Source organism: Vicugna pacos, chromosome 11 (assembly GCF_048564905.1).
Source record: "Vicugna pacos chromosome 11, VicPac4, whole genome shotgun sequence".
Lineage (NCBI taxonomy): Eukaryota > Metazoa > Chordata > Mammalia > Artiodactyla > Camelidae > Vicugna > Vicugna pacos.
The window spans coordinates 80410842-80422023 of NC_132997.1; the positions used below are offsets into that span (position 1 = coordinate 80410842).

The window sequence follows — 11182 nt, forward strand, 5'->3', positions numbered from 1 at the left end:
CCACCAAACATGGTTGGTTTCTGGAGAGAGCTCTCTTCCGGGCTTGTAGACAGCTACTTTCTTGCTGTGACTGCACATGGTGCAGAGGAAGAGCGAGCTCTCTGGTGTTTCCTTTTATGAGGATGCTGATCCCATCATGAAGACTCCACCCTGATGACTTCCTCTAAACCTGATTACCTCCCAAAGGTCTCATCTCCAGATGCCATCACCTTGAGGGTGAGGGCTTCAACCTATGAATTGGGGGTGGGGCACAATTCAGTCTGCAGCAGGGTGTAAAGCAAAGAAGACCTTGAGAAGGAATGAAAACTTTCCAGAGAACAGCTCACTAAGAAGAATTCTGGAACAGAATTATCTCAGGCTTATAGGAGAAGATGGAGAGGCAATGTCAAAATTATAAAAATAATTTTTAAAAGACACAAATTCAATCTAACTACTTTTTTTCCTGATTGTAGAATCAATACAAGTTTATTGTAGACATTTAAGAAAAGGCAGGGAAATAAAAAGAAAATAATTACCTCTAATTTCACTGCCCAGAAAATACCACTTAAAAATCAAGTACTTCTTCACAGACTTTTCCTACTATAATATAGTAAAACTTTGAAAGATATTTAAGTTTTTTATCACAGTTGAGATCATGCTGTTTATAAAATTTTGTATCTTTTTAAAGCACACTTGAACATTTTCCTGTACCATTCTCTATACTCTGTGAACATAATTTAAAACTTGTGCTACTTGAACTGTATTCTAATTGGTGGCTATATAATAATTTAATCACTCTTTTTATTTAGCATTGATCTTGCTTCTGAATTTTGACTATCAAAGAAGGCATTGGAATGTTGTGTTGAAAACCTTTAAGTGATTATTTTCCCAAGGTCTGATTATTATAATTTTTAAGGATAGACTACCGAAACAATACATATATAAATATTACCACGCCAAATTGTTCTCTGGGACATTTATACCCACTCCAACTAGTAAAATACCATTTCACTGCACATCATAAAAATTTAATTTAAAAAAATAATCGAACTTAATATGCAAAAGTGGATTTCCCTTGTTTTAATTTGCATTTCTTATCAGACCGGTGAGTTTAGACATGTTTTCATATATTTATTAGCCATTGTATTTCTTTTATGTGGCCATCTGGTTTTGCTTCTTCTTTATTACGAGTTTTTTTAATGTAGCCTCTCATTTTGTTTCAACATTGTCTCCAGTTTGTTCTTTGGATTTTAATTGCCTTCTGATTTCAAATATACTTTTTACTTTAAAATAATGATCAATTTTTTTTTAATTTTTCCTGTTACAATGTCTTCTCTTACTTTATGTTTAGATCATGCCCTCAACCTATGATCATGTAAATATTAGCTGAAGTTTGTTGATTTGTAATGCTTCTTTATTAAATAGCACATATAATACGTGTATGTGATATATGTTAGACTATGTATGACATAAAAATAACTGTGCATTTTCTTATATTATGCTTCAGAAATCTCGTATTGATAGTTGTCTATTTCATCTTGTGACTATATTATAATTTAATAATTTTAATAATTTAGTGATGTTATCCATACTGATGGATACTTTTAGGATGTGTAGGATTTCTTTTTTTTTTTTTAAGTAAAATAATACCCAGTGAACATCTTCCCACTTAATTCTGTACCCATATTTCTGACTGTTTCCTCTGGTCAGAAGTTAGGGACCCTGAGCTTGGTAGCATTTGCCAGCAGCTTTTATTCTATTGAACTGGTCAGTCCCCTGTGCCCTGAGCCAGACCACACTGTGCCTAATTATTGTTTATAACACACCATAGCGCCTGGCTGGGCAAGTCTCCTCTCCTGCAAAATATAACAAAACAAAACAAAAATAGAACCTTTTCTTCTTTTTGAAAATATTCTTGGCTTATCTTATTCATGTATCCACCCAAATAAATTTGCAATCATTTTGTTATGTTTCGAAATTTCCCACTTCCCCCTTTCTATAAAGCAACTAACTAGACTATTCATTAGAATTGCCACAAAGCTATAAATTCACTTGATGAGAACTGAATATTTTTCAATATCTAGTTTTCATTTTTGGCCATATGGTTTTTCTCTCCTTTCGTACTGTTCCTTTGTGTTCTTCAGTAAAGTTGTATAGTTTTATTTCTAACAGTCTTACACATTTCTGGTTAATGTTATTTCTTGGAATTTTCACTTTTGGTGCTGTTATAACTAAAGATATCTTGTACACAGTGTCTTTCTTCAGATTGGTGTGACTGAGCTGGGTAGCCATGACGTGTATCTGATTTGCCTACATGCATATATATTTGGTGCCCTAAGAGTCTTTACATTATAAAGAAAATATTTTTAATTAAGTGATTAGGAGGGTTTGGTGTGACTAGGGATTAATTTCTGTGGGGGATTTGAGGATTTAAATAGGAGGAGAGCTTTGCCTTTAATAGCTGTATGACACTGGGCAGTCTTACTTAATCAGCTGGTGTCCTTCCTGAGAGATGAGGCGTTAGTATATCCTGCCATTGCCTCCTGGCTGAGTATTAGTCTTCTCAGCCAGGCACAAAATAAGTGCCTAATAAATATTAGATATAAAATTAATAATAAAACAACTTATAACATGAGACGATAACTGGAAGAAATGACCATCCTCATTGGTTTGGTGGCGTACGGCACGTGTCTTTGAAACTAAGCAAGGCTGGGTGTATCTGCACATCTTTTTTTTTTTTTTCCCTGCTCTACATTCAAATCCCATTCATTACCTAATAGTTAGTGTTTGTATTGTATTTCTGATCTGTTTTTCCAGCTATCAGCATATGTCTTATTACTATACTTGTTAAAACTATTTTTGGAGAAAAATATTTGTAGCTTGATGCTAATAAAATTCATAAGACTGTAAACTAAAGATTGTGTAGCATCAGATCACGCGTGCTTTAGCAGATGTGATGCAAGTGTTGAGACAAATCTGTGCCGATTGCCGAGAGAGCATGGCCAGAAGTGGGAACCACCAGAAGACTATTAGAGGAAAGGCCATGATTGCTCAGAGGCTGAAGGGCCCAGGTTAGCCTGGTGTGCCAAGTGAGGGCTTCTTGGAGGAAACACGATTGAAGAACCTTAAAAAGTGGGTTGATTTGGCAAGTAAGAAAGCGAAACAGGTTTTTCTGAGAAGGGAGGTTAATTAGAACAAAGCTAAGGTCATGGTATGTTTGGAGAGAAATTAGTAAATTTGTTAGAATACAATTTCTCAACCTCAGCATTGTAGACATTTTGGTCTGGATAGTTATCCTGTGCATTTTAGAGGTTTAGCTGGATCCCTGGTCTCTACTCTGTAAATGCTCACAGCACTCTTGTAGTTGTGAAAAATGGAAATGTCTCTAATATTCAGGTATTGCTAAATGTTCTCTGAGGGGCACCCCCTCCCTGCTATTGAGAACCACTGTGCTAGGAAAATAGGATTTGCACTGAGGGGCAGTGAGAAATGAAATTAGAGATGTAGACTAGATTCAGATTGTGAAGGGCTTCAGATACTACCTACGTGTTTTGGACTTGTCTCTCTGGGTAATGGAGAGTATTTATCTTTTGTGCAGGAGAATGACATAATATTTATGTTTTATGAAGATTTATTAACATTTGGCACTTTCCTTGAGATGCTTAAGTGCATTCCTTGCAACTCTCTGTCAATAGATAAGCTACCGATTTTTCTCAAGACAGATGCAAATCTTCTAAAGCATCCTGATCCCAAGTTCCATTTCTCCAGTGAAAAATTGTGGAATTGTGGACTTTTAAAAATGTATGCCTAGTATGTATTTTTAAATAATTCATTTCTGTTAACACTTTAATTGATTCAACAACATTAAAGATTTTTATTAAACCAAGGATTTAATCTTTTTAAAAAAATTTAAGTATAGTCAGTTACAGTCAGTTACAATGTGTCAATTTCTCGTATACAGCCCAATGTCCCAGTCATGCAAGGATTTAATCATTTTAACACACACTTTTATTCTTCCTTGCCTCTTCTAATTTTACATGAAAGTAATTTCTCACAGAACCATAGTTGTATTATGTCCCCATTCTGTCTTTTTTTTCATTTTTACCTAACCTAAACGATTTTCTGTATGTGCGCATAGTATTTATGAGGATCATTTTCATGGTGGCAGACAATTCCACTAAATTGATATACTCTCTCTTTTAAACTGAAGAATTATGGAAAAGTTAGAGTGCAAAGGACCCTGAAAGATGATCTGGTCTAGTGGTTTCTACACTCGTGCTCTTGGAAGCTGTATGAGGGTTCTGGTAAGTTGCCCCAGGGACTACCAGATACACAGTGATCGAAGGGTGCTTAGCGAGAAGGTCCTTGGCCCTCTCATTTTTGCTTCAGCCAGAACTACTAGCTTCTTTTTTCTTTTTTCTGTGGAATAAATGTAGTGTTTTTTTAAAAAAATTTTTTATTGAGTTATAGTCATTTTACAATGTTGTGTCAAATTCCAGTGTAGAGCACAATTTTTCAGTTATACATGAACATGCATATATTCATCGTCACATTTTTTTTGCTGTGAGCTACCACAAGATCTTGTATATATTTCCCTGTGCTACACAGTACAATCTTGTTTATCTATTCTACATTTTGAAATCCCAGTCTGTCCCTTCCCACCCCCTGCCCCCTTGGCAACCACAAGTTTGTATTCTATGTCTATGAGTCCGTTTCTGTTTTGTATTTATTTATTTATTTATTTATTTATTTATTTATTTATGTATTTATTTTTAGATTCCACATATGAGCGATCTCATATGGTATTTTTCTTTTTCTGGCTTACTTCACTTAGAATGACATTCTCCAGGAACATCCATGTTGCTGCAAATGGCATTATGTTGTCGGTCTTTATGGCTGAATAGTATTCCATTGTATAAATATACCACCTCTTCTTTATCCAGTCACCTGTTGATGGACATTTAGGCTGACTCCATGTCTTGGCTATTGTAAATAGTGCTGCTATGAACATTGGGGTGCAGGTGTCTTTTTGAAGTAGGGTTCCTTCTGGATATATGCCCAGGAGCCAGAACTACTAGCTTCTTAATTAATGTTAGCTTCTACGTAAGATTTCTTTTGAAGATAGAAGACTACTCATTAAAGAAACAAACAAGAAGTTTATAAAATCATTGATCTAGACTGGCCTTTTCCTTTCACACAAGCTGCATCCCGGTGTTAACAGTCTTCAGCTTATCCTTCCTTAGGACTGGCACCACCCTGAAATGTCCAGTCCCACTGCTTGAATGGTTAAAGTTCTGTCAAAGTACCTGAGCCATTGTGCTAGTGAGGATACCACCCAGTGACCCTCTGTCAGTGGGTTCACCATATTTTGGTGGGAATATAAATATCCACACCAACATGGACATGATTTTGGCAAGTGATGTGATAATTCACAGAGCCAAGTGTGCAAGAGGGTGAAAGGCTATGGTGATCGGATTGGAAGGAATGGTCCCTTTCACTTACTTGGTGGCAAATGGCACTGAGGATTATTCAGTCACACCCTAGCTTGTTTGTTCTCGAAGGGATGCTTGAAACAGGAAGCTCCTTTAGGCAGTTAGGCTGTCCCCACTGTCAGTATATCAGCATATTGCTTTTCAAAGAGAGCAATTTTCCTTTTATATACATGTTTGTGTATGTCTGAATCTAGCAACTGGCACATGCCACCACCTTGATCCTCTTTGCTTACAAATGCAATGAGGAACAAAATTGTCATTAGAGAATCCACGCTGTTTTCTCCTGAAATTCCCCCAAATCGGAACACTTTCTCCCCCTTTTGGCCTCTTACTCAGATCTGCTCTTTGGAGAGACAGTGTGGATGATGGAGGGGCGAGTCCCACCCCTTTTCATCTCCTCACTGGTCGGCCTTGTCATATTCAGACATTCTCCAAGCTTTTCCCTTAACAATGTTGAAGAGAAGCTGTCAAGTAATTTGGGCAGAACTGTGCCCAATGGAGACAGAGAGCAAGCCCCGAGGGTTGGAGGGGGGAATCCCTGCTCTGCCCGCTCAGCATTTCAGATGGATGCGAGGAGACTGAAGCGTTGAGAAGGTCAGACCCTGGAACCAGTCTGATCTATAAAAGGCACCAAAGTGTGCAATAATTGCCAAGGAGCTGGGCCAGAAGCACTGGGGGGTTTAAAATGGGACGGCTGTGCACTTGTCCAAGTGATGCTGGGAAGGAGAGGGCCAAGATCTGCGTCACACATTTCTTAGCATGATCACCCCCCACCCCCTGTTTAACAAGTGTCATTCAAAGGTGGGACAGTGAAACAGAACAGATGGAGTTGGGCTTTACGACGATTTTCTACTTCCGTGGAAAAAGAGATTTGAAACGTGGATGACATAACTGGGGGCATCGTGCTGTGTCTCTTTTTGTTCTTTCTTTTCTTCATTTTTCTCTTATTGGTTTAATGTGAGGTTTGTTAGGATTTTCCCGAGCTGAGAGAAGCCCAGTACATTAGGAAGAGAATGTCGGTGACTTGTGAGGTGTATAGTTTGAGGAGGACTCGGGGCTTCCGGGTGCTGATTCTGTCTCTGCCCCTGGAATAGAGGTCAGGCCTTGGGGCACTCGTAGGACCCCTGTGACTTCCCACATCTTCATCTGTAGAGTTCGAAGGGCTGGCTAGAAGGTCTTGGAGGTTTCAGCCAGGGTTTTCGTCCCAGGAGTCGATGGCCCTCTTGCAGCCTGAGTGTTGCTCTCCAGCATTAACTGGGGGCAGGAGAGAAAATCCTGTCCTGTCCTCGGAGAGGGAGAATTTTGTTTCTCAGATGATGGTCAGGGGAGAACCTGCAGTGGATTGTCACAAGGTACATGCTGAAAATGCGGCTTCTTGGGCCCCACCCTGAAACTCCTGATCTGAATCTTGAGACCCTGGCCTCAGGAATCTCCATTTTAGCACTCCCTCCCAGCGATTCCTTTGCACAGTAAGTTTTAGAAACCAGAAGAGGTGGCCAGGAAGTGGTTTTGACCGTCAGAGAGGAGAGTTTCTGGGGCACTAGGTGTTGTGCTCTGAGTGGTATGGACTGGGGCCTTTTACCAAAAACATTCTCTTTTATCCACAGTTCTTGACATTCACAGTTAAAGAGTGGTTCCAACCAGTGGAGACATTGCCACCTCCAGGAATCTTTTTAAAATGCATACAATCCATGCTAAATGAGATAATATATTTAAACGTGCTTTGAAAGCTGTAAGGCGTTAATAAAATGCTTTGTAACTTTAAAATGCTGTCTAGATATTAGTCATTATGAAAATAATGCCTCTACTTTTTATTAACACTGTGCCGTAAATGAGGTTATGGATTTTATCTATGTCCGTTTAGATGTACTTACTAAGGAACTGTATTCAAGAGACTGTTCTGAGTCCCCACTCTGTGGATAGTGTGTTCATCCACAGGACAATAGGTGTGGGTTATTGATCCAATGCTTAATTATCTCTGAAGTCACAGAATTGTACGTCCAAAGCTGTTGCCATGTATCTTCGTGGTGCCTTTTGCCTATTTTCGGCAGGTACTTTCTCAACTAGGCTGTGGGCTTGTCTGTTTGACTTCCGTTGACATGTTTAGTAGATGTGACACTTTTAAAGTGTCTGCCAGGTTGGGGTGTGTGTCTTTTGCCTCTGCCATCCATGGCGGCTGTGACCCCCTCATTCCAGGCTCCGTCATGAACACACAAAGCACACCTAAACCCTCACCTCTGTGAGAAGCCCAGCTCCGCCCTGATTCCTAGCTTGGAGCAGAGCCTCCGATGGGGCCCCATCTCGACAAGCCCTTCCCCCAGCTGTCTCCTGGAAGTATGAATGAAATCTGTAACTGCAGTTGTAAGCCACTGCATTTTAGCATGGTTTATGATGCAGCAGAAGCTGCTGATACAGTAGGGCAAAGGAAAGCTGTGATGAATGGGTAAGTGTCTGATATAAAGGACAGTGCTGAGTGCCACAAGAGAGGTACCACCTGAGATAGAGGGACCAGGGCAGGTGGCATTTGGGAGGAACCCGCTCATGACAGGTGGGTTTAATTTCCACAGGCAGACCTATGTGAGGGTGGGTATTTCAGGCAGAGGAAGGAGCAGGAGAGCCTCCCAGTAGGAGAGCACAGGATGTACTTAGAAAATGGTTAACAGTTCAGTCTGTCAGGAAGTTCAAGTTCTACGCTCATGGGAGAAGAGATGCCGATAAGGCTGGGAAAGAAGATTAATGTGATAAGTTAGAGGTTTTAAATGCCACATTGAAGATTTTGCAGTTAATACACTTGAAGGGCTCTGCTCAGGGCTAGGCATGCTCAGGACCGGCCTTTAGGAAGGTCGTTTTTGCAGCAGAATAAAGTGCAAATCATAGACGGAAGAACTGAGGACCAGGTGGCCTATTAAAAGGCTATTACTGGGGGCAGAAAATACTGGAGAGAGGAGATGGAACCACAGGAAATTCTAGAAAATGTACTTTGCAATTAAAAAAGAAAAAGACCATCTTGAAGAATAGAAAATAAATCTAAATCCTTCTTCCATTCTAGAATGTTGTTTCCTGTCTTTATAATGTCTAAAAACTCAAGTTCTACTTGGAAATAAACCAGTTAAGTTATAGTGACCACAGATTCAATAAATACAAATAAGTACAAATAAAATTTTTAATTAGTGCTTAAGTTCAGCATGATATTTAAACCATGCTCTGGACTTAGGTGTAATTTTCTCCAATGCAAAAAGGCACTGAAACAATATTCCCTGAGTTGTTTTTTGTTCATTTGTTTGTTTTTTGTGGTTTTTCTGGGGGACGATGGGGTGAATGTTTTGGCAGTGATCCCCTGAGGCAGAAATTTGTGTGCAGGAGGTGTGCTGGAGCTCGGGAGTAATCGGGAGAGGGGAGCAAAGTGGGTCAGGGGAGAGGATGGTCTGTGATGCAGTTGCAGTGGCTGATCCTGCGAGAGCCGTGTCTGTGCAGCTGGGATGGCCCACCAGAGATGTTCAGCCTTGAGCCAAGGGATTGGGCCTTCCTACCTCTACTTGACCATCCATAAGATGTGACCCACCACTGGGGAAGATTGTGACCTTGGTGAGGTGCTGTCACCAGCTGTGGAAAATTCTGGAGAGCGACTCAGCCGGGAGTCATCAGATATCCACACTTCCAATGCTGGGGAGTGCATGCCTGGAAGAGAGTGGGGTCCAGACAGCACACGCCTGTATCCACTATAGCGTGGACACAGAGGTTTACCCCCAATCCTGTCCTTGTTCTTAAGAGCGGAATGCATTTCAATAATAATAGCAATAAATAACAAAGGAATAATAAACAACATTGTAAAATAAGTAAGTAATGATGATAATCCTTATTATTTCCTGAGGGCTCAAGCTAAGCCAAGCGATGTGCTGGGTCCATGCAACCGTTACTACAATGGTCTTTTAACAACTGTGCATGCAGGTGGGACAATGCAGTGGCCCAAGGTGTAGGGTTGGGTACAGGCTACTGTTGAATGAAAAAATCCACAACCCAAGAGTTATGATTTATTTGACAGACATTTCAAGACGTAAGCCCAGGAGGTGGCCTCTCAGATCATTCTGAGAGACTGCTCTGAAGAGGCAGGAGAGGAGCCAGGATATTGGGAGGTTTTGCAACAAAGGTAGTTGGAACATCAAGAGATAACTGGTAATTAAAGAAAACCTGGTATTTCAAGTTAAGGAATTTAGTGCTTTTCTATGTATGGGAAAGTGCAAAAAAATCTGGGCTCATTGAAATCAGTCCTTGATATGCACCTAGCTCTCTAGGCCAGTATCCTTTTCTTTCCCATCCCGAGTTCCCTCCGGCTCACCATCAGGAGGTGGGGGTGGTGGCTGACGACCTGATGGCTGCAGCATCCTTTGCTTGCTGACATGGCAGGCAATATTTTTCATTCACACTACCTAGGTTGGAATTGTGGTTGTACTGCTTATTAGCTGTGTGTTCCTGGGCACCCATGACCTCAGTTTCTTCATCTGTAAAATGGGATTTACACCCATAGTCTGTCCCATGGAATTTTGGTGAGTGTTATGAACCAGGAAATAGTGGGGCTGGACTTCCTGAGTTGAAAGCCCACACTGACAAGTTTCAGTTTCGGTGTTTATGGGAGGATAGGCAGGGGGGTGGGGAGGGATGCCACACTAAGGACCCTGCTCAGTGAGGGGTGTTAGGTATTTGGGAAGTGGGAGAGGCAGGGCTGAAAGTGCGCGAAAGAGGACAGCGTGATGGGCCGGAGGGTGCAGGAGACGTCAGCTCACGGGGCCTGCGTACCTTTCCCGCAGAAACCCGGCTGCAAAAAGAACAACACCTAGGGAGTTGGCACTTCAGTCTTCTGTTCTGAACCTCCCCCTTGATGGCTTGTCTGTGGAAGCTCCATGCTTTTGAACTTTCCCGCATACTACGGACTGTGTCTATTTAGAAGCTTCCATTCAGCCCCAGCACTGCGCCAGACTCCGTCAGACACTTTTTGATGGTCTTTTAGGCTCAGAAACCTACCCTGGTTAGAGAAAGAGGCTTGTCACTCCAGATGTGATTGCTGGACTGAGACGTGGGTGAGAGCAGAGAGGAACAGCCACGGGGGGAGGTGACCACAGAGACACGCACTGTTGTATGTCATTCATCACTAATTGCTGAATGATTTTATTATATGGCAGCTGTAAAATATCACTTGAGGTTTTACAGCCAGTTGTAGCTTTAAGAAAACAATTTCTTATGTCAAAATGACTATTAAATTAAGTGATTCCATATTAAACATCCTCTGGACACCAGGTGATTTATGGGGCTGTGTGATGAACAAGAACCTTTCCTGCCGGCTGCTCAGAGGAAATCAGCAGCCCTTTCTGGAACAGCCATTGACCTTGGGAGCCCAGGAGAGACATCCTGGTTTCTGAGAGACACCTGGGTGATTCACGCAGGAAGGGAGTCTTGAGAAAACAGACTGAGCTGACAGATAAGGAAACTGAGGCTGGGAGAGGTACAGTGAGTCACCTGGAATCCCAGTGTAGACAGTGGCTCAGCGCTATATATATCATGCTGCTGTTACTATGCATTTTTCTCTTTATTCCCAGCTGTCCTTACTGTCCCCGTTTTATAAATAACAAACCCAGTCTCGGGAAAGTTTTTTGTATGTTACCTCAAATATAGCCACTTGGGAGCTAAGGGTATGATGTCTTCCCGTGACACCTCTT

General features: G+C 41.2%; 1 protein-coding gene and 1 long non-coding RNA gene across 2 annotated transcripts in view; one reads left to right on the forward strand and one right to left on the reverse strand.

Annotated features, from left to right (window-relative positions):
• SORCS3 (sortilin related VPS10 domain containing receptor 3) overlaps window positions 1-11182 on the forward strand; it is a 560208-nt gene that overhangs the window by 373583 nt on the left and 175443 nt on the right. The window lies entirely within an intron of this gene.
• Window positions 9490-10485, reverse strand: LOC140699839 (uncharacterized). The gene is made up of 2 exons (XR_012078085.1): window positions 10266-10485; window positions 9490-9898 (listed from the first exon to the last, which is right to left on the reverse strand). It is a non-coding gene; the product is annotated as an uncharacterized lncRNA (long non-coding RNA).